The sequence below is a fragment of the Varroa jacobsoni genome, unplaced genomic scaffold (assembly GCF_002532875.2).
Source record: "Varroa jacobsoni isolate VJ856 unplaced genomic scaffold, vjacob_1.0 scaffold_1440, whole genome shotgun sequence".
Lineage (NCBI taxonomy): Eukaryota > Metazoa > Arthropoda > Arachnida > Mesostigmata > Varroidae > Varroa > Varroa jacobsoni.
Genome location: NW_019214342.1, coordinates 15,704 through 35,273, shown reverse-complemented (window position 1 = coordinate 35,273; position 19,570 = coordinate 15,704). Strand labels below are relative to the sequence as shown.

The 19,570-nt window shown below is 40.2% G+C and overlaps 1 long non-coding RNA gene across 10 annotated transcripts; it reads left to right on the top strand.

Annotated features, from left to right (window-relative positions):
• Positions 1-877: 877 nt before the first annotated feature.
• LOC111270063 (uncharacterized) lies at positions 878-7,722 on the top strand. Of its 10 annotated transcripts, none has more exons than XR_015314830.1 (4): positions 891-1,006; positions 5,421-5,492; positions 5,609-5,751; positions 6,232-7,722. It is a non-coding gene; the product is annotated as an uncharacterized LOC111270063 (long non-coding RNA). The 10 variants fall into 10 exon arrangements; XR_015314832.1 differs by lacking the exon at positions 5,609-5,751 and adding an exon at positions 3,274-3,567 and having other exon boundaries at positions 917-1,006; XR_015314834.1 differs by lacking the exons at positions 891-1,006; positions 5,609-5,751 and adding exons at positions 1,016-1,384; positions 3,274-3,567.
• Positions 7,723-19,570: the final 11,848 nt, after the last annotated feature.

Genomic DNA, 19,570 nt, shown 5'->3' with positions numbered 1-19,570 from the left:
ATCTGGACAGGAAAACGTGGAACGAATGTCCCCAACTAGCAGTTCTGCGCCATCTGGAAGACTCAAAGAGTTTTGGCTTACCGCAAACGCCGAGAAAGCTGAAACCGAGATGTAAAAAAAATCCATATTAGTCCAAATATTTGGTCATTCAGCATTGACATAACTGTATTGGGAAACAAAATCATTTAAATGAGCTCTTTATTATAACCCTTCATACACTAACAGACATCGTAAAAAAGTAACGCTAGATCCCATAATCATTGGAGGCGTTATATGTAACGCTATAAATGTTACTTGCGAAGGAATACTAGATAAGACACGTCCTGGCCTATGGGATAACGATCTTGTTAGAATACTCTATTGAAATGATAGCAAACACTTCAAGAAGGTCTTCACTTACTGTGACAATGTTTCTTTGTGCGTTAGCTATCAGTCTTCACGTGCTTCATCACACAATGTGATAAAGTGGATTAACGCTTACGTTGTAGGTTATTAAATACACCAACTTAGCAGTAAAAGCGGAACACATACGAAGAGACCTACTATAAATGCAAAGTTGCATTCAACAATAACATGAATAGAATAAACGAGTGCTCTTGTTACGCTCGTACACCTTTTTTTCAGGGGGCCTAGACAATCTTCAACTACAATGCCACATGAAATTCCCTGTAGACGCGCAACCGAGGTAAAAGCCGACAGAGCACTAAGTTCGCGAATATATATGCGATTAATAGCAATCGTTGGCTAGCCATTGCGGCCGCCGTTGTTTTGCGACAATGGGATGCATCGCAAGGGATATGTGCATCAGTAGAACTATTGCCTTGCCTTCCGTGACACGTGCACAGATATAGATTGCCTGATCATCTATGTGCAGCGTCATCTGCTAACAACAAACAGACCAATAGCGTCTGAACAGTAACGACATTCGATGTGCTACGCAATACTACTTCTAACAACAAAATATCTGGGCCGACTTGTTCAACCCAAAACATAAACGTGAGCAGATGTATGTACAACTCCTAGACTCTTTTTTGTTTTCTTTGAAATCTCGTGAAATGTTACAAGTGTGATCGGGGGACCGACAATTTAAAACCCAAGCGACCACTCTCACCGATCCCCTAGTCGCACCTATGAAGTAGCCAAGTTCATTAAAAAAGAACTTAATCTGGCCCTTAAAAGGGCCTCTAACAGCGATGAATGTGCGATACTGCAGAATTTATCGGCCATTAGATTTCTTTGATTGTCAGACGATCCATCGATAGACAGCTGTTTTGAATGATTATTAGTGGCAAGGCACAAGATGTTATCGGCAAGCACTAGCATTGCGTACACCCCATGGCTATTTGAGACACAGGCCAGACGAGATAATTGCATATAAGCTTCAGTACGTATTCAGTACTTCACTGTCCTTTGCAGTTGTTCTTGACTGTGTTGTCACCGAAGCCTTTTTGCGTGCCTGTGTGTTAGTGTGTGCCAATATAAACAAACCCTGAGCCCTTCCCCTGCTTTTGAAGGAATTCGCTTGATATGGATCCTTATCCAACTGTTTCGTTGGCTTGAAACAGCCTCGCAGACAATACTGCGCTGATGTCGAGCAGTTGACGAGTGAGTGCTCCATCCGAACGGCTAATGACAGGAAATTGTAGTAGCAAGCCAGGACAGGGATGATATTACTATTAGTAGTACTTATCAGATAAGCGACTGTGCTTTTGTGACAAATTACATCTGACTGTCTACGTAAACGTGGTTCATTCAGGTTAGGAGCAACTGACGGTATAAAAATAACAACGACCAAAAAAGAATGCAGGTAAAGTTCGGGCAGGTTTTATACGGCCAATGAGTCTGTGGGTCGATTCTTCGCTTTTAGCCTGCGTTGTTCCTAACTAATAAACTAGCGTATTCATTTTAGACAAATAATAAATCTAAAAGGATTTCGAATCTACATTACAGGCATTTTATAGTAAGTTGCAAGGGTGCAAGGTACGCCATTGCTGATGTTTACTATCTTTTGAGTTCTAACTTGTCGCTCGGAAATGTCCTAACAAACTTATCCAGTCTTTTGGTCTGTTGTAAAAGAAGTGCAAAGAGGTCAAAGCAGACTTTGGCCTGTACTATGGAAGGCTAAAGCCAAACTAGTGGTGATCCACTCTATCTCACTCTTATTGACCCGATTACTCAATGAATAAAGGAGCAAGCTTCGGGGACCGTCATCTGGTATTCGAATATAATGGCATAGTTGTTACAGTTATCAAGTACAAATATTGTCATAACCCCCTCATGCCAACAGTCTTCATGTTTTATACTGTCTTGAAAATGTCTTAAACATAGTAGAAATACTTCGATTATCTGGGTTTTTCATCCTTGGGTCGTTTATGGTTGAGGTTAAATTCGAAACACATCTAGATAGGTACTACCCGAGCGTATTCGAGTGTCGATAATTTCAACGATCATCTGCCATTAATACGAACTGTTTCCGTGAGTAAACAACCTGTGAGCAAAGCTTGTCCGATTAGTACTATATGAATGCTTTTAGTTCTCAGAGTGCTACCCACTCAACAGTGAGAGTAGCTCTTCTTCCGCCGAGAGTAACCTTTATCTATAGCTGATGGCTTTATGGATTACAGTACCTCGAAGAAACATAGCTGAGACATGTAGAAGCCATGCGGAAACAGTAAATTACGTTTTCTTTTGGTCGCGTCCATTCGTTTAGCCTTATCTACAACATATATCTACATACAAAAACAAGCAATGAAGGCCTTGACAAGGGGTCGCAGAAAACCCTACGCACCTTGCTGCGAGTTTTCTTCCAAATCTTTAGCGTAGTTTTCACAGATCGACCAAATTATCTTAAAGAATGTTTTCAAAGGTCGGAATACACCGCAACTATGTTAATATGTAGTCGCAGTCCAGTGAAGTTCTGACAGATAATAGCAGCGTCACGGAAGGACATGGTGGCACCCATTTGCCAAAAGTTGACAGCCAAAAAATGTTTCCGATTCACATATTCCGAAAAGCAAATCTTTTGTGTGCAAATGTTGTGCTCCTACATTGTCTGACTGTCACTTCTGAGAACTGATACGTCCGTCTCCGACAGAGAACGTTGCGGCCATAAACAGTTTTCTTTGGGGATGGGCAGCCCAGTTTAGTAACTTTGCATTGAAAGAACAAGTTCGTCATCGCCTATTTGTGTTCATGAGCGTGGGTATGCCTTATTGCTCGTATGGTATTTTAGAAAATGTAACCGTTTCTCACTCCACTGGGTCTAATCTGCAGAGTTGTCGTTACGGGTTCAGGACCGATCGCTGGTAATCAGTAGGTGGTATCTGCTTTCCTATATCTGCGCCCTGGAAACGCCTTTGAAAATCGCTCTCTTAAGATAGCTCTTTAAGATCATATTGGGGTAGCATGGGGCTGTCTATTGAAAACAATATGAAGACTGAGGAGTAAACCCTAATGTTACTGAACCTGAAAAATTTCGCGTCGATGAATAAGTCAGTAGCATTTCGATGTCAGTACTGAAGTGAGGTAGCAGTTACGAGTGATGCGGCAAATTCGCAATTTGATAAGGTAATTTGACTTTTTGCTAAATAATAAGTTACGGACTATTTGGGCTTCGTAGACATGATGCTTCAAATATTTATCACGTAATACCTGTCGAGTTAATCGCTTATTTAGTATTAAGGTGATCGCCCTTGAAGGTATTTGGTTGATTTAAATAGATCTTCATCAGATTTCGAATACGACGAAATTCCACTATTAGGACATCAGTGATACTGTCAGTATAAATTCGAACGTGAAGTTTCAGCTACATTTATATTTCACAACATGACTCTTAGGCGGCCTCTTTCCATAAAGTTGGGGACCCTAATTTCTTGATCTTTCTTTCTCGGCTGTGACTATTTTTACTCCTAGAAACTTCGCTATTGGTAGCAATATAACTATTGGGCTATAAAGTATGTTATATTGATGTTCTTTTGCTGTGATTCTTTTGTGTAGTAAGTTGCGCAATTTTTTGCTGTGGTTCATGTTCCGAAGGTTGGCACAGCTTCTCGTCTTTTTGGTTAAGATCACATGAAAAAGTATAGGCTTTTCGATGTTTAAGGTGTATTAGTCACTTCCTCAATGGGAAAACAGCAATATAGACATTTTACCGCTGCACCTAAAACAGAACTGACGTTCAACAATTCCTAGGCATCAGCAAAATTATATGTCCATCCGATAGTAAGAAGAGGCTGTGTCTATACGGAAAACCCTAGATTATCGTGTTCATTGCGATTGGTGTACCTCCATAAATAGAGCTTACGCTTAAATGAGAAAAAAGGTGCCGACCTTGTTGGTTGTTCAACCATGCTAAAACCCTGGAAAATTTGTTGCAACTACCTCATAGCTGAGGCAAACAATTATCCTGCTTCAAAGGTGGCCCTGGACAACCCTCATTGAAGTTGGATAGAAGGTGTCCTTCTGATAGGAGATGGCAATTTTTTTTATTAAACTTTTGTGCGTAAGCGATAACACCTTCACTGCACGCCCAACATTTTTTTTTCGTTATTTTTGTGACGCGCGTTGCAAATGCTGTATTTTTGTCATCCGACGCGGCAATCTTTAAACTTCGAACTTAAAATAATACAATTTTGCCGCTTGAGTAAAGAAGGCCAACAGTCGTTTCCAATGTCGTATAACGCTTAGTCGTCAATAAACAAAAAGTAAGCAACGGGATGTTGTTATTTCAATCATTAATGTAATACGGATCTAGGCGTCAAGGTAGGAACGCTTCATTAGCATTTCTCGGAAAGAACAAAGACACTTTGAAGCATATATTTTCATAGAATCCAAAACACTCAGTCTGTGCGAAAGCTCAACAAAGTGCTTTGTTCCATTGACCATCGTTTCGTATAACAACACAACATTGGGCTAAGAGATTCTTCATCAAATGTAGCGGCCGGTGCAACTAGCTTAGACGATCGGCGGAACTTCCGACAATTTACCGAAGAATGTTAACTTTAATGAGCGAACATCGGCTTGTTGTTCGAATCATGCTACGTCGATTTCGATTGATTAGTTTGTAATCGATCTCATAATTTTATAGGATCGCCCAGCTTTTTCAGACAAAATACAGTTGTAGTGGTGCCGCCGCCGAAAACGAGAAAACAGAAAACATCGTATTTATCCGTGTTCCGTTCTCCCGGCGCATCATGACGGCAGTGTGAATAATTAAGCGATCCGTTATTATAATGTGGTTGGTATTATTACCGTTATAGCGGCCGCTGCTGAAACGAAAAAAAAAAAACAAAACGATTTACGCCAGGGTAAATCACGACGTCTCTCGTTGCAAGAATCTTTATTTCAATTACGAGCGATATATATATATATATATAGTCGAAAGCAAGAGTACTCGAATACCGATTATTTGTAACTTTTAGCACCGGGACGATGTTGTCGTAGGCGCTTACGGAGCATTTAGGGCGACGTCGACATTCAGCCTTCTCGTCAAGGTAAGACAGAAAGATAATTCAGATAGCTCTTTTGTCACTATCGTAATGCAGCGAACGAAAAACGTCAATATGCGCCATGTTCTGAACATGTGTTTGCTTGTGTGGGGGATGAAAAGAAAATCAACATCAAGGCCATTGGAAACGGAGGAGGAGGAGGAGGAGGAGGAGGAGGAAGAGGAAGAGGAGGAAGAGGAGGCTGGAAATGACAGACGCGCGAACTCGCTGATTGATGACGGCATGAGCAGTAGCAATACAATGCGTATGCAACATATTACAACATGAAATAATAATAAGGAATGGCGGGTGTCGTCGACAAGTGCATTGTCGGTTCCCGTGACTGTTCGAAAGGCGGACCCGAATGTCTCATAGTGCATAGATCTGCTATCATATCTAATTTTTGGGCAATGCCAGCAAATGACGCTGTCGTCTTTTCTGTGAGCGCCAAATCTGGACGGTGTGATACAAAGACGTAGTGAACTAACTTGTAGCTAGTTTGAGTCGAAATGAATCATTGGTCCTAAGCCGTCGATTTTTGACTCGGTCATCTACAAGGCGTCAATCAGGAACACTTTTTTTCACCATTGTGTTGTCTATGTGAAAGAAATTGACGTCCCCACTTCCGTCTGAGGGTAAACTTTTCATGTAAATTTAGAGAGAATATTTATACAAAGTTCAGGACAAGTGATAGGACCCGAGAGTAAGTCGTACTACTAACGTAAAGCTACTCGATTCCATACAGGTACCGTTATCGTGCTGTCTCGTAAAGCCTTTGAAGATCGGCTGAATTTATCTACGGCGATTATTTCAGTTCCTTTAGTCGCAGGAGCTTCTCAGCAATGGGATTATTTATTAAGCAGCTGATCCGTAATAAAGTGATAAGTAAATGCTAGCCATGTGAGTTTCTTATTCCGTACACAACGATTATAATAATAATAAAAATAATAAGTTACGTAACGACTGACGAATTGAGGAAACGGTGTAGATAACCACAGGCGGCTAGCTACGTTGAGCCTCGTTTAGATTTTACGCGGAACAACTTAACTGTTACTGCAATGTGGGTCGGTTGATTTATAATGTGATATAATAATAAATAATAATGTACATTGACGTGTCACCGATAGGTGACGCTGATGCGGTGCATAGATCATAGCTGTGAGTGGCAACTTCGTCGCTTTATTCAGGCATTGCTGATGATCGTTCGTTAGATAGAAGTGTTCATTCATTAACAATGAGAACGTGTTATTCCGTTGTACGAAGCGTATCTGCTCGAGGAATCCCGACAACAATTAACCCATACTTCTGGGATGAATGTGTCGCCCCATTTTAGTTAGTTAGTTGATATTTAGACTGAAAAGGAAAAAAGATGATCAATGTGGGGGATCACTCCGTGAAAGATCATCGTAAATGTCGTGTGAACGTTTTGTTGAACAGGAAGAACACACTCCTATTTGAAGCATATTGCTTTATACATTTATGCGTGCCTCAACACAGAACGAAAATAAGCGATAATTTATCGCACAAAACTTGTACTGAAGTTTCGCGGCCCGTCCGACAGATTGGCGTATTAAATAAGGATTTAATATTTGACATCAGTTACCTGCGATCGTAGTAATCATTCGTGGAAACCTATAAATAATCATTCTGATGACCCAACAATATAACAAGTCATATTACGGTTCTCTTATGCAAGCACCTATATTTGACAAGTGCAGGTCGACCTGAATGTAGAAGACTGCGACATTGACGATAGCAATAAGATTGTACACGGAGCCAGCGTACCTTGAACGTGGGCTAGATAGACATCGATTAAGAAACTAGTATAGTTGCAATGTATCTAGATTAGTTTGAAGATTACTTTTGTTACTGTACAGCGTTGTAAGAATACTTCCAGTCTACGTCCAGATACGTCTAGGGAAAGCTGTTAGAACACGTATATATTTGTTTTAACAAGCTCCTTCTTCAAATACCTCGCAGATAATTGTACGATAGAAATTGATCTAACGGTTTAATAACCGGCCTGCCTGATCTAGCATAACAGACCCATTGGGGTGGTCTCTCAAGGATGACGCCATTCCTTTGGATTCCAATCTTATCATTTATAGAAAATGTGGCCCTGACACCCTGGCAAAAAACACCGCAAAACTACGCTATTTTCATCGTGAAATCTAAATGTATTAGCAGCACTGAGTAATATGTATAAATAAACGCGCGAATAGTGAGTGACTCCTCACGTCTTTGGATGGTGATTAAAATTTTAGTTTTTAGCATTTGTCTTAATTTGGCAAAGCTAATTGGTAGAAAAGCTCGGTTATGAAATAGGTCCAGCAATTTCATTCACACGGACAGGTACAAACTCGTTCCCGTACAGAGGAGAGTTTGTCTCCTGAAATGTATGCTTTTTCCAAGCTATGCAATGAAACGGAAATTGCTCGGAAGTCCTCTCCATGTAATTATGAAAAGCCAGGCCTGTCATAAGCAACCCTCCCTCAAAAACTGATAGTTTTTAATAGCTTACGCTTGACTAATGTAAGCAAGGTGGGCTTTGTTTGCTCTAAATACCGTATGGAATGGCCATTAATTATTACAGTGGATTAAGACGCTCACAGCATGTCCTTAAAGCTAGCTACCTTAAATCACACAGGATGCGGCCTCAGAGCCGATACCCGAAACCGATAAGAGACAAACGGGAATTTTGACTTTTCGAAAGGCAGACGCACAGAAACATCGACAACATAGCCAAAGAAAGCAAACTTCAACAACGTTTTCCAAATAAATCGCCGATGAATTGACAGAAGCAGCTATTTTTTTTTTCAGAAGACCGCGCTTCTAGTCCCATGGCCATCAATAATTGAACCTATGTTGAAAAGGGCTGTTACTTCCCACTTCTTAGCAAATCAATTGGCATCTAACTAAAGACAATGCGGCAAATTGTCGAATGCAGATTCTCGTTTTGATGACCCTGCTTAAATGTTTTTCATTATTATCCAGCTAGTTCCACAAATATGTCACAATTTCATTGTACTAAATAGATATTTACGAAGTGTTTGCCAATTATATATTCAAGGCAATGTTTAATAATATATCATTATAGACGAAAGATGGTTCATTTTTTTTCATTTATTTTACGATTGTCCTCGCCACCGCTGTCACAGGTGGCGAGGGAGCTAGCAAGACGCAGTGCATTTATAATGTAGCATTATCAAATGATGACGCACGTCACATACATTAAAATGTGTTTTTATAAAACCATACGATGATCGAAAGCGGAATTGCTTCAACGAGACATTTCGGAACGTTTGGGCTTTTTTGTGGTTACTGTTATATTTGTCTACTACGTTGCTGTTTACCGTTAAGCCTTCTTTCCGCAAGTAGTCATTGACTGTGCCAGCCGCTAGCGTCTTCTCAGTGTTCCGCTCGTATAACACCAAACTCATACGAGAGGTGGCAGGGTAACAGCGGCTTTCGTATGGCCGATAATTGCAGATTTGTTCAAGGAAAAAGCCCAAGTGAAAAGCAATAGAAAATAGATGATCACGTACACGCATTGTATCTAGGTACGTTACATGTAGAGTCGGAGAAAAGCTGTTCGGCTTTCTCCGTGCGTTCGCTAACGGCTGCAAAACGACAACCGAGCGTAATACCAACTTCAGGGTGACTTATCTGCCACTCGATGGTTCGCGGAAACTTATTTTTATTATCCGCCTAGAACATTGAATTCGATGAACTTTGAAAGGGGCAACGCACAGCGTGAGCTCTTCACGTCGAACGGGCTGGCTACAGATGTAGAGCTTTTGCGGTAAGACACGGTGAGCGTATGTGCATGCTGCGTGACCCACTCAGTCGTGAAGACAGATACTCGAAATCTTTTCTAGCGACCACGTGTAATGATAAACGTACACGCAGCTGCTCGTAAGAAAGCTGGCGCATGCCTAAAAAAATGCAGGGTCGCAGATCAATTATCTCTAGGAGCAATATATGGAACCCATTTAATAGCTTTCTTCAGCGGCAGTTCGTCCTTCTTATAAGAAGCTGCTTGTGATTTGAGACAGCATGCGCGTCATCGATCTATTTAAATCCCTGAAGTCTAGTTCAGGTGTGAAGGAAGATCAGGTGTGGGAAGATTTAGAACATTGCATGCTTTTATTAGGTTTTAGATTTTGTCTATGTATTAAATAGATGGACAAATGACGGCGTAAATCTACTTAGCTTCAAACAACTGATTGTTCTTGACAGCGCGCATTAGTGTAATGAACGGTACATACGTCCGATCCAAATAGGTCGAGCTGGGTGCGCAGTCGCTTCAGATACGCCCAGCACTTTTCGTCAAGGGTTTCGGAGTAAGTTGCTTCTCCCGAACACAATTAATTTACATTTAATTAATAAAATATTTAGCTTTACACTCAACTAAGTTGAAGGCTACTCAACAGTTTGACACGTGAAAGCCGCCGACATCAGGATAATATTTTTGGCGAGTTTGTGAGCGCAGCAATTCGAATGGAAGAAGAATAGTGATAATAGTAAAGCTACTATAATTTCTGTCAGCTATCGCGTAAAAAACAGCTTTCTCCGAACCCGTTTGTGACCGAATGATATCCAACGCCGATCGTGTCGGCGAAAAACTTGAACAAATCGATTCTTTTCGTAGTATATTCTTCAACCGGCGGAATTTCTAAAGGTCTTTGCGGTTACTACGGATAAGAACGTTCAGCGATTTATCCGAGAATTCAGCGAACTAACATTAGCCTATGTTTTGTTACAACATCGCATAAAGTAGACATATATGTCTCATCTCAGATGACCCTTGCCACGGTTTACTATTAAAGGCTTATCAGAAAATATTCTTTGTCACGGATTAACAACTGTAGCAAGCCAAACCGAAATCGCGATTTTTCCGCAGATATCAACAACAAGCAATATGTTAGTAGTTTAGCCCTTGTCCACCTGAAATAATTATTTTTATCTGACGTAAGAGGGTATCAATTGTCTAAGCTTCTGGAGGTCCGAATTCGGGCATTGATCTACAACCTTGTTGATGGTGGAGGGATGACTTTTGGGTTTAATAAAAACAGCGACGCCGATAGTACTAACAACCAACTTACGAGTAACACTGGCAGTCATGTAAACACTTGATTTCTGTGTTTATTTTTACACCGCTTTAAACTTTGCGTAAATGTACGTCAGGCGCCGTCATCGTCGCCATTTTTGCAGATTAATAGTTACGTCGAGCGTATTCGTTTCGCGAGGCGCCTTACGAATAGAGTGGAAAAATGCAAATACATTGTCGGCAACAGGTGCCAATGCAGGCTGGCCTTCAATATCATCGGTGTCGTGGAAGATGTAGTATAAAACTCGGATTTGCCTGCCATAACACGCTGATTATGAATAGATCTAATTATACCTGTAACGGTCCGAGTCGCAATTCGAGCTTAAAGTGTATTCATAACTCTTCTGCTCAATCCTATATTGATTTGAATTTCTACTTAGATTAACGAACGTCCAACAGAAACTGTGAGTGGCCACGAGGTTAACTGAAATCGAAGTAAGTTCCTTAATTTTTACATTGTATAATAACCCAGTAAAGTATTAAGGCCATTATTAGGTGTGTACCACAGTGTGATAACGATACTCGAAATGAATCCCAGACGTGTTGAAGTGTCTCGCTAGAGTATTGCATTCCAGAACAATTGCTTTAACGTAACGTTAATAAATCTGTCACCCTTTATTATCTCGATGTGCTTCTGTATTACGTAAGTATTTTTCGCACCGAGTTCGCTAAAAGTCTACCGTGCTGTTCATTCTGTTAGCTACTAATATATGATAAGGTATAATTTACGTTTAATAATATCGAGAGTCAAATCTGTCGGCATGACCCACTTTTTTTTTACTAATGCAATTGGTCCTTAAATCAAAACTGTAATAAAAACTGGTAGAGACCTTTAAGCCGCGCCTGTTCTTTAGTCAGGTAGAAAAGGTCTACTACGTACCATGTGCATGTCGTATACTGATCAAGACAACAGATTAGAAAAGCAATATCTATTGCATTGAAAACGAATATTATAATCAAGTTATTAGTAGGTTCAGTGAATTGTTACCGATATTTGAATGGCACCGGTTAATGCATGCTAGTTCGTGTTTACCAATGACATAATGCGATAGGTGATGATAAGTAAGCGCGACCCTTACACAGAAGCTGAACAATCACCCCATAAAGAACGGTCGCAGAAGTAAATTCAAAATATCACCCCGAAACAATTGAAAGGACCCGATATCTACTAACCAACTTCTATGCACTTAAAAATTAACAGTACTATTAACTTGTAATTTAGTAGCATGGGCTCTTTAATACATGTTTACATTTTGTTAAATGAGCTTGCAGTCTGTAACCTGTGATTTAGGACAATGTTTTGACGCTTGTGATACTCAGCTAGAAAGGGCCAATAGTTGGCCAATTGTTTATTGAGTCGTGATTCTCACCTTTTCGAGATACTTACCGTCATTTATGCTTATTTGTTATCAGGCTGCCTATCTATAGTAAATGTGCAACTCTGACGACCAATTCAGGAATAGCCACCCTGTTGGACAGAGGTTATGACCTCTTGAATAGGTAGCGTTCAGCTGTCCAGCACTTCACCTGCGAGTCAATCGATCTGTGCAATCGCGTATACCTCACACTATGGTGTGATATCAATTTATGTGAGAGACCGTAAAATTGCCCATCGTGCTACTGAATTTTACTGGTGATCGTTGACGCATGTGTGATCCAATTTAACAATATAGACCTGTTCATTCATACGGTTAGTAAAAGCAGAAATATATGCGCGATAAAAACTGTTGCTAATTTAGCAAAGTTTCAATACTTAGACAGACGCTTAAGTGTAATGAGCCACATTGTGTTTGGCGTTCCATGCATCATTACTTGCGTAGAGTGCTTACTAAGACGGCTGCTCGAGGTCTGTAGGCAATCTTGGTTTTACTGCAACCAAAACACTGTGACACTGTGAATCTTTTCAGTTCCATTCTTCTGCACACTACCATTTCAATTGCTATTGCTGTAATGTTAGTGGCGATCGTCTTTGTCTGCCTAGCAATGAACGTATCCTTTTGATGAGGTAACCTGTTACGATTTACTTTTTTCTTGTCCTTTTTTCTCGTGACGCAAGCGACAACAGCTGCTGTTACGCGGGAGAAACTAAAAGCCAGTATTGGAAACGAGTCTTCGAACCAGTTCGACACCAGCGACGACTTTCCCTTCTTAAGACTCTTCGAAATGCATTGTTTTATAGTCATGACATGATAACAAGCGGGGCAGAGAAAGGCGACGAGGTCTCATGTCTTGGGCTATTGAGATAGTGAACAGGCAATGCCACTATAAAAAAAAAGTGTCGACGCAGCGATTTACTCTGCAATCTAATGTCGTGCCTATCTTTACGTGACATCTTCGAAGTCGCATTTACTTCGCCGACCCGTCTGTCCCCATAGGTTGAACGAGAGGAAAAGTTGACGGGATGCAAAAACTAGCTTTCGCCAATTCATCTAAACGTACGCGCTCGACTGAATAATATGGCGGCAATCATACATCACCATCAACAACAGAAGCAGTAGTAACATCTAATAGCCTAGCACCAAACAGACGGCTTCACTAGCTCAACATAGTTTAGCTTTGCTGGATTTGCCAGAGGGACTATTTCCAACTGTTTGATATTTCTAGACGCAGTACTGGACGGACAATATATGTACATATATAATAACAAGCCAAGTTGACCCATTTTAAACTAGCTATACTCCCCGATTCGGCTTACAGTAGCGGACGCGGGCGGAGTTACGCTGTCACAAGATCCTTTCCAGGCGACAAAGGTTACCCAATAACTATAGCGGTACTCGAATAGAATAGTTAAGGCGGAGTAGATAGACCAGGTTGTTACCGAGATGAGCGTCAAGAACACACGCCACAAAACAAAAGGTAAACGAAGGAAGCGTGCAGAATTGAGCCCGAAAAATGACCGATATATACAGGCGCTGGCGTCGTCGGTGGCGCAGAAATAGCAGCATAAACGAAGCGTAGCTAATTTTTGAACTTGACATTTGTTTCATGGCATTCACAAAGGAGTCTCGAACAATGGACGACCATGGATAGAAGGGATCTTCGCTTCAAACGCCATATGCGGGTCGGAGACAATTTTACATGGCTTTTTTAACCAGATCAGTGAACGAAATTCACGCAATCGGATTGTTATTGCTATCAATTGCAGATCGAACCAGATCAAAAACTTGAAAAATATATGATTCTCTTTTTATTTTGATTTGCACATTGTTCTGTGAAAGTTACGCGAAGCCTCTCTCTGCTGACGGATTGAGAAAAAAAAAAAGCTATTGCGCTCACGTATGCCCTTTGTATTGTAATCCGTTTTTCTTTAATGGCCCCGTGGTTAGTCACAAAACAGTAAAAATTCGTTTCTAGCCTTCTAATTTGTCGAGCAACAGTTGCGTCACATCACATATAGAACAGATAATATTATTTTACATCGTCAAACCGCGCGTCTGTTTACCTAATTAGACACTTTAGCCGCAGAAAATTAAATTACTAAATAAATAATGTTCTGGCAGTCGCGTATATATATATAACCTTATAAATATATGTAGCAAAAAATAAGTAAAAAACATAAAAGGAAAATATATAAACTTACTTTACCTACCACATTCGTTTACACTCTACTGTAATACTAAACGCAAGCATACCTAGCAAACGTACAGGTGTCCACGTAAACCCCGTTACGTTTTCACCAATACAACGAAAATGCGTTAGATTTTGCCCACTAATAGTAGTGAACGATATTACGTTCAGAATATTAGTTTTAGTTGTATAATTATCCGAACAGCCCAACTCGTTAACACTTTGTATCCTTTTAACTGTGAAAAATTTTCAGTATTTTTCTACTGTTAAATTTTATCTACAACTGAAATTGGAACTTGGATAGAACAATGCTAAAGAACAGAGTGTACAGCAAATTGGGCTGGGTTATTACTCTGCGCACCGTAATCGGTAGAGTTTTACGAGTAAAGAAACCATATTAAAATTTATCTTCTATATGGTGTTATGTTGGCATCACTCACAGAAGTATATAGAAGTATCATCATAGCCAACTTAAATCCTCGTTGTATCCCATATAATTTTCCCTTAGTGATTTCCCATTATCCAACGAGTATTTCCGGCCTGAGTGCAATTCATAGGCTCACCATATGATCGTGAAAGAAACAGAGATTAATGCAGTATGTTAGCTCGTACCCATGAACTATTATAGGGGTCCGTGTGTTGAACAGCTGCCCCTATAGGCATGTGTGATCCATAAGTAATCATGATATGCCTCTGAACCGAGTAGGCGCCTGGCTCTACAGCTGAAGCAGTTCGGTGTTGTCATGGCAATCATCTAAAGTTTTCTTGTACCGTTAAAGCTCCCTGTCTTTCGTTTCTGTAAATAACCACAATAAACTTTATGGCGCAAATACATATATGATGATTGTGGAATTGATGTTTCATTTTACATTGTTCAGCTGCGAACGATTACTGAATCCCGGCACGTAGTTACTAGTTATTGGATGTAGACACTGTTGCTCGATCTGCCCGCAGTTTCTACGATTGTATGATTTTGTTACAATGAACCTTTCCTACGGAGTACGGGACCAAAAAAAGGCGGGTGCTTGGTCGTAGTAAAACTTGTTAAAGTTACCTAACGAGCCACAAAAAGCAAAACGCATTGTGTGCGTCACATCCCGCGATCGACACGAACAAAACAACGAAACAGTCGTTTTTCGCTCGTGCGGCCCTATATTGGATTAGCCTTTAGCTAGAACGTACATAGCGTGTTCGTAGCGACGAGACCGCAACATGTAAAAATCTCGTAGTTTATAGCATCATGTGGGAGTTAAGTACACGAAATAGAAGTAATTTTGTGTCATACAGGGGCATGATAGATTATTTATAGGTTTGAATGAATGTGTAGAACAAACCAGGATCTTAAACGCGCTACTTAACATGGCGTTCCTTTTATATACTATACAGGGTGCGGCGCTGAAATTGCTTAAGTGTCGTGTTCGCTTAAGTGCATTTTGTCGATAAACTATGTACAGATAACAGCAAACACTGCTGTCTGAAATATCTTTGGGGGATGTTTCGGATAGCTTATAGGTCACTTCTACAATTGTGCTGCATTAGTACGTATAGACCGGTTGAAGTTTAGCGCTAGTTCGGCTCCTAAAAATGATTGAGTTAACTTAAATTGAAAGCTCTGAAAAATCAAAAGTTCTATAAGCCCGAAGTGCCCAAAAGCTTAAAAAGTCTAACAGTTATGGCCTATCTAGATGATTTCATAACTTCCTTTGTTGCATATAACTTTTGCATCAACATTTTAGGCGTATTCCAAAATTAAGCCAGAAATCTTTTTTCTATTGTGGATTTTCCATTTTCGGTTCATCGGATCGTTCTCAGTCTTCAGACGTCCTATACAAACCCGCAACGGCATAAACCGCAACTTGGCTAATTTGGCGGGGGGAGCGGGTCGTTTAATGCCAAGATACTAGACAATATTTTTGATGTTCTTTTATATTCTGAAACCGAATCCCTGGTTTGCGACGAACATCTGAGTTTGTTCTGAGACGAGAGTTTTCCTCCGAATGTGGACGAGTAATAGAATGAGCACTTAACCTTCTCAAATGGAAGTCGCTACTTGTATGTTGTGGGATTTTAGTGTTCAGAGGTGTTTTCAGTCTAACTTTTCACAGTAGCCAGCAGATTTCCTCAAAGACGAGAGCACACGAGCTTCCTGTGAAACGATACGTCTATTCCTGCAAAGCTGTGAGTCTATCAGGCAGACACGCTATCGAGCATGCTTTGTATCGAACGCAGACAGAATACTGAGTTTTTATAAGCGCTGCCCAGAAGCGCTATCGATGGCCACATTATGTAAAATTGGCTTAATTGGCTATAAAAAGCTTTTTGTCAACTATAGTGCCGGTTTCATATTGTCGTATTGCTGCGCATTGTTCTTATTGGCTGTTATGGGCAGTGCTGATGTACATATAATTTTTGCTAGCCGGTTGTCTTTATTGCGGTCCATTTTCAGAATTTTACGACAAAAAAAAGTTGAAAATCGTTGTCATCGTGTTCCATGTCCTATCCCTTTTAGCGGCGTGTTTGAATACAATGGGTCGGCATTAATAACACGTCGCACGACACGACGATGACAGAATCGACACAGAGGTCGGAGATAACGTACTGAAAAGAACGAAAAATTGAAATTTTCTGTAAAATGATTGCCATTATAAGGCGACAGATCGTGCCTGTGGATCAAGTAAAAGGGAATTTACCGGTGACCTGCGGCTCTTATTTTTGGCGATTACATTATATTATATAACCGCATGTCTATTGACAGCCTCGCTCTGTAGGTGGTCTATGAGCAACCATTAGCTTTCAGCGTCCAACAACTTAAATCAAGAACGCTATACAAATCGAAACTTACCACTCGACAAACCACCCCGCAGATTATTAGAGACCCATAATGCCAAAGCTATAAACCGACTTAAAAGCAAAATATCAGCCATACAATGGTCGTTTATAGCATACCAACTTTTAGGTCATCGTCACAGAAGCGACGAGTTGTCCATACAGAGTTAAAATTTCCTTAATAACATCTCTACTACAATGTTAAACAGATTATTACTAAAGCAGTGTTCACCATATTGATAAAAGCTTCGGCTTCATGTAATATTATATAACAAACAATCAATCGTTGTTTTTTCTTTTACCCTATTATGTTATTCTCATTTGACGTGGTTGGAGCATTTTATATTTTCCTATTGATTCATCGCCGATCATCAGTCGCGTCTCTGTCAAAGCTGCTGGTAAATAATTACGCTAGCCATAGCGAGCTGACATCAGCTAATTTTTCTTTTCACCCACTTTTATCCTTCTGCGGGCTCCAGTACCTGGAAGTTACTGCACGATGTTTTTTGTCGATGAACAAGAACGTGCAATCTTACGTGCACAATTGCTATAACTTGCTCTAGCAGTACTAACGCAGACGAATAATAAACAAATTAATAACTAAAATTCTTTTCTAACGCTGAGAAGACGTGCTCAGGTCAGAATTCTGTGCTTGAATAAAGTCACCCTCAAAAGGGAACTGTATATTTATTGCAATTCATGTGTTATGCAGTATATATGGATAGGTTGATAGCTTCCTATAACTGGATAGCGGGAGTAGCTTTTGCTAAGCCCTATGTGTCCCGTACAATACTAGGCTTCATACTTGTTTGACTGCTAACTGCTGTTGCTACCCGTTGTCATAGTATTTGGTGTGAATATAACTAAACTGCCCATTCTATAACTTTGACTATGGTGAAAAAGATTGGCTAGATCAACGGAACGAAAGTGTTAGTCCATGGAATTCTAGAACCCCTGCTGAATTCTCAAGTCAAGCAGTAAACTCTTGTTTTTTTTTTTTTAATAGGATGAAAAAATACTATCCCTAATATTTATACAGGTAAAAGCAGATACGTTGAATCATATATAACTATAGTCGTGAAGTGTTATACGATAAAAATATCATTAGCAAACTAGCTTAATCCATTTATGGTTAGGAATAACCCTATCTCACTTATTTGTAGCTATTACGGTAACCGATATTTACACAAGTATGCCAAAATAAGGTAATCAAGTTGACACGATACTTGCTGTTTCCAGCTCGGACTTTACTTAATAAGAACCAATAAAGAAGAATACGTTGCCTAGTTTTTTGTGAATGAAGCGCGATACACTAAACTTGAAATGATTAAGTTCTCTATTAACTTAGTCATTTTAGCTAAACAAAGCCATCTTTTGTAATGTACGTCAACAAATAAGCACACAACAGCCAGTTCAACGTGGGCGTGTTTCAGAGCGACGATCTAGAACCGAGGTAAGAGAATGAAGTTGAATTTAATTCTATCGAGCTTGAATGAATTATCGGAAGCTATTTCGAAGGCTTTATAAAAAGCCATTAATTTTTCATTTCAAAGCCGATTGGTAATACTGCACAGAAAGCTGGTTTCAGGCGCCAAAAGCCCAGCTAAGCAAGCAGTCATCACTGGTAAGGTCACGGCAAGGATGAAATCCAAAGTTGGTACCTGAACAACTTGCGCACACGCTGCACATTTTGTAAGTTTTTCTAAAGTGATGTCTAACGAAAAATGTCGAAATTGGCCCCGCCAAAAGACACGTAAATGATTATTCTAAGGGATATAAGCCTGATGTTGCCTCGGTGAATGCGGTGTACCTAGGGCATTTTTCTGGTAGTCCCCAGTTTAAAATTAGCAGATGGCTAATTACCAATTTATCGTCCTGGTAGTCAAAATGCAATCCACGCCTTTACGCCTACCTGATCCGGCTGATATCTCTGGTAAAGCGATTGTGGTAAAATATAAGAAAGCTCTCCGGTATCGTGCGCACTAGGGTCGAAGTATATACCTCATTGGTTGGTTAATTTAAACAGTAGTTGTCCAACTATGGTACAAGGACGGCCATCTGCTCGGCGGCACCTTCAAAATGATGCTGACAAAAACAAATGAATAGATCTGCACACATTTTTCCTCATTATTAACTTTGTATTTTTTAGGATAAGAAGATAGACACAACAAAAATAGTTACTCGCTTAACTTAGTTGTTTTTAGCGTACATCTGACACAAATAACTTGCTTAGGTTGTGGCACTGTCCGTAGATTATTGTGGAGCGAGGATCCCCGGGCTATACATAAAACGGGTTTATAACCCAGAAAACCAACCGACAGTACAGCATATAAGGCGGATCCACCACTAACACATTCTTGACGGAACTTCGCTACCGCTTCGGTATTATGTTAGCTTTTCCTGTACCCATACCGTTGAAAAAGGTTTGTAAGACATGTGATTTTTGCAGGATGATCTATCCTTCCACGAAACAAATATCGAAATCGAGCGACTGATCTCCAAGCGAGGCGATGTCAAAGGAAGAGAAAACGTATTACGACATGACGTATTTGTAATACGTCTTTTACGGCGGTGGTTAGAA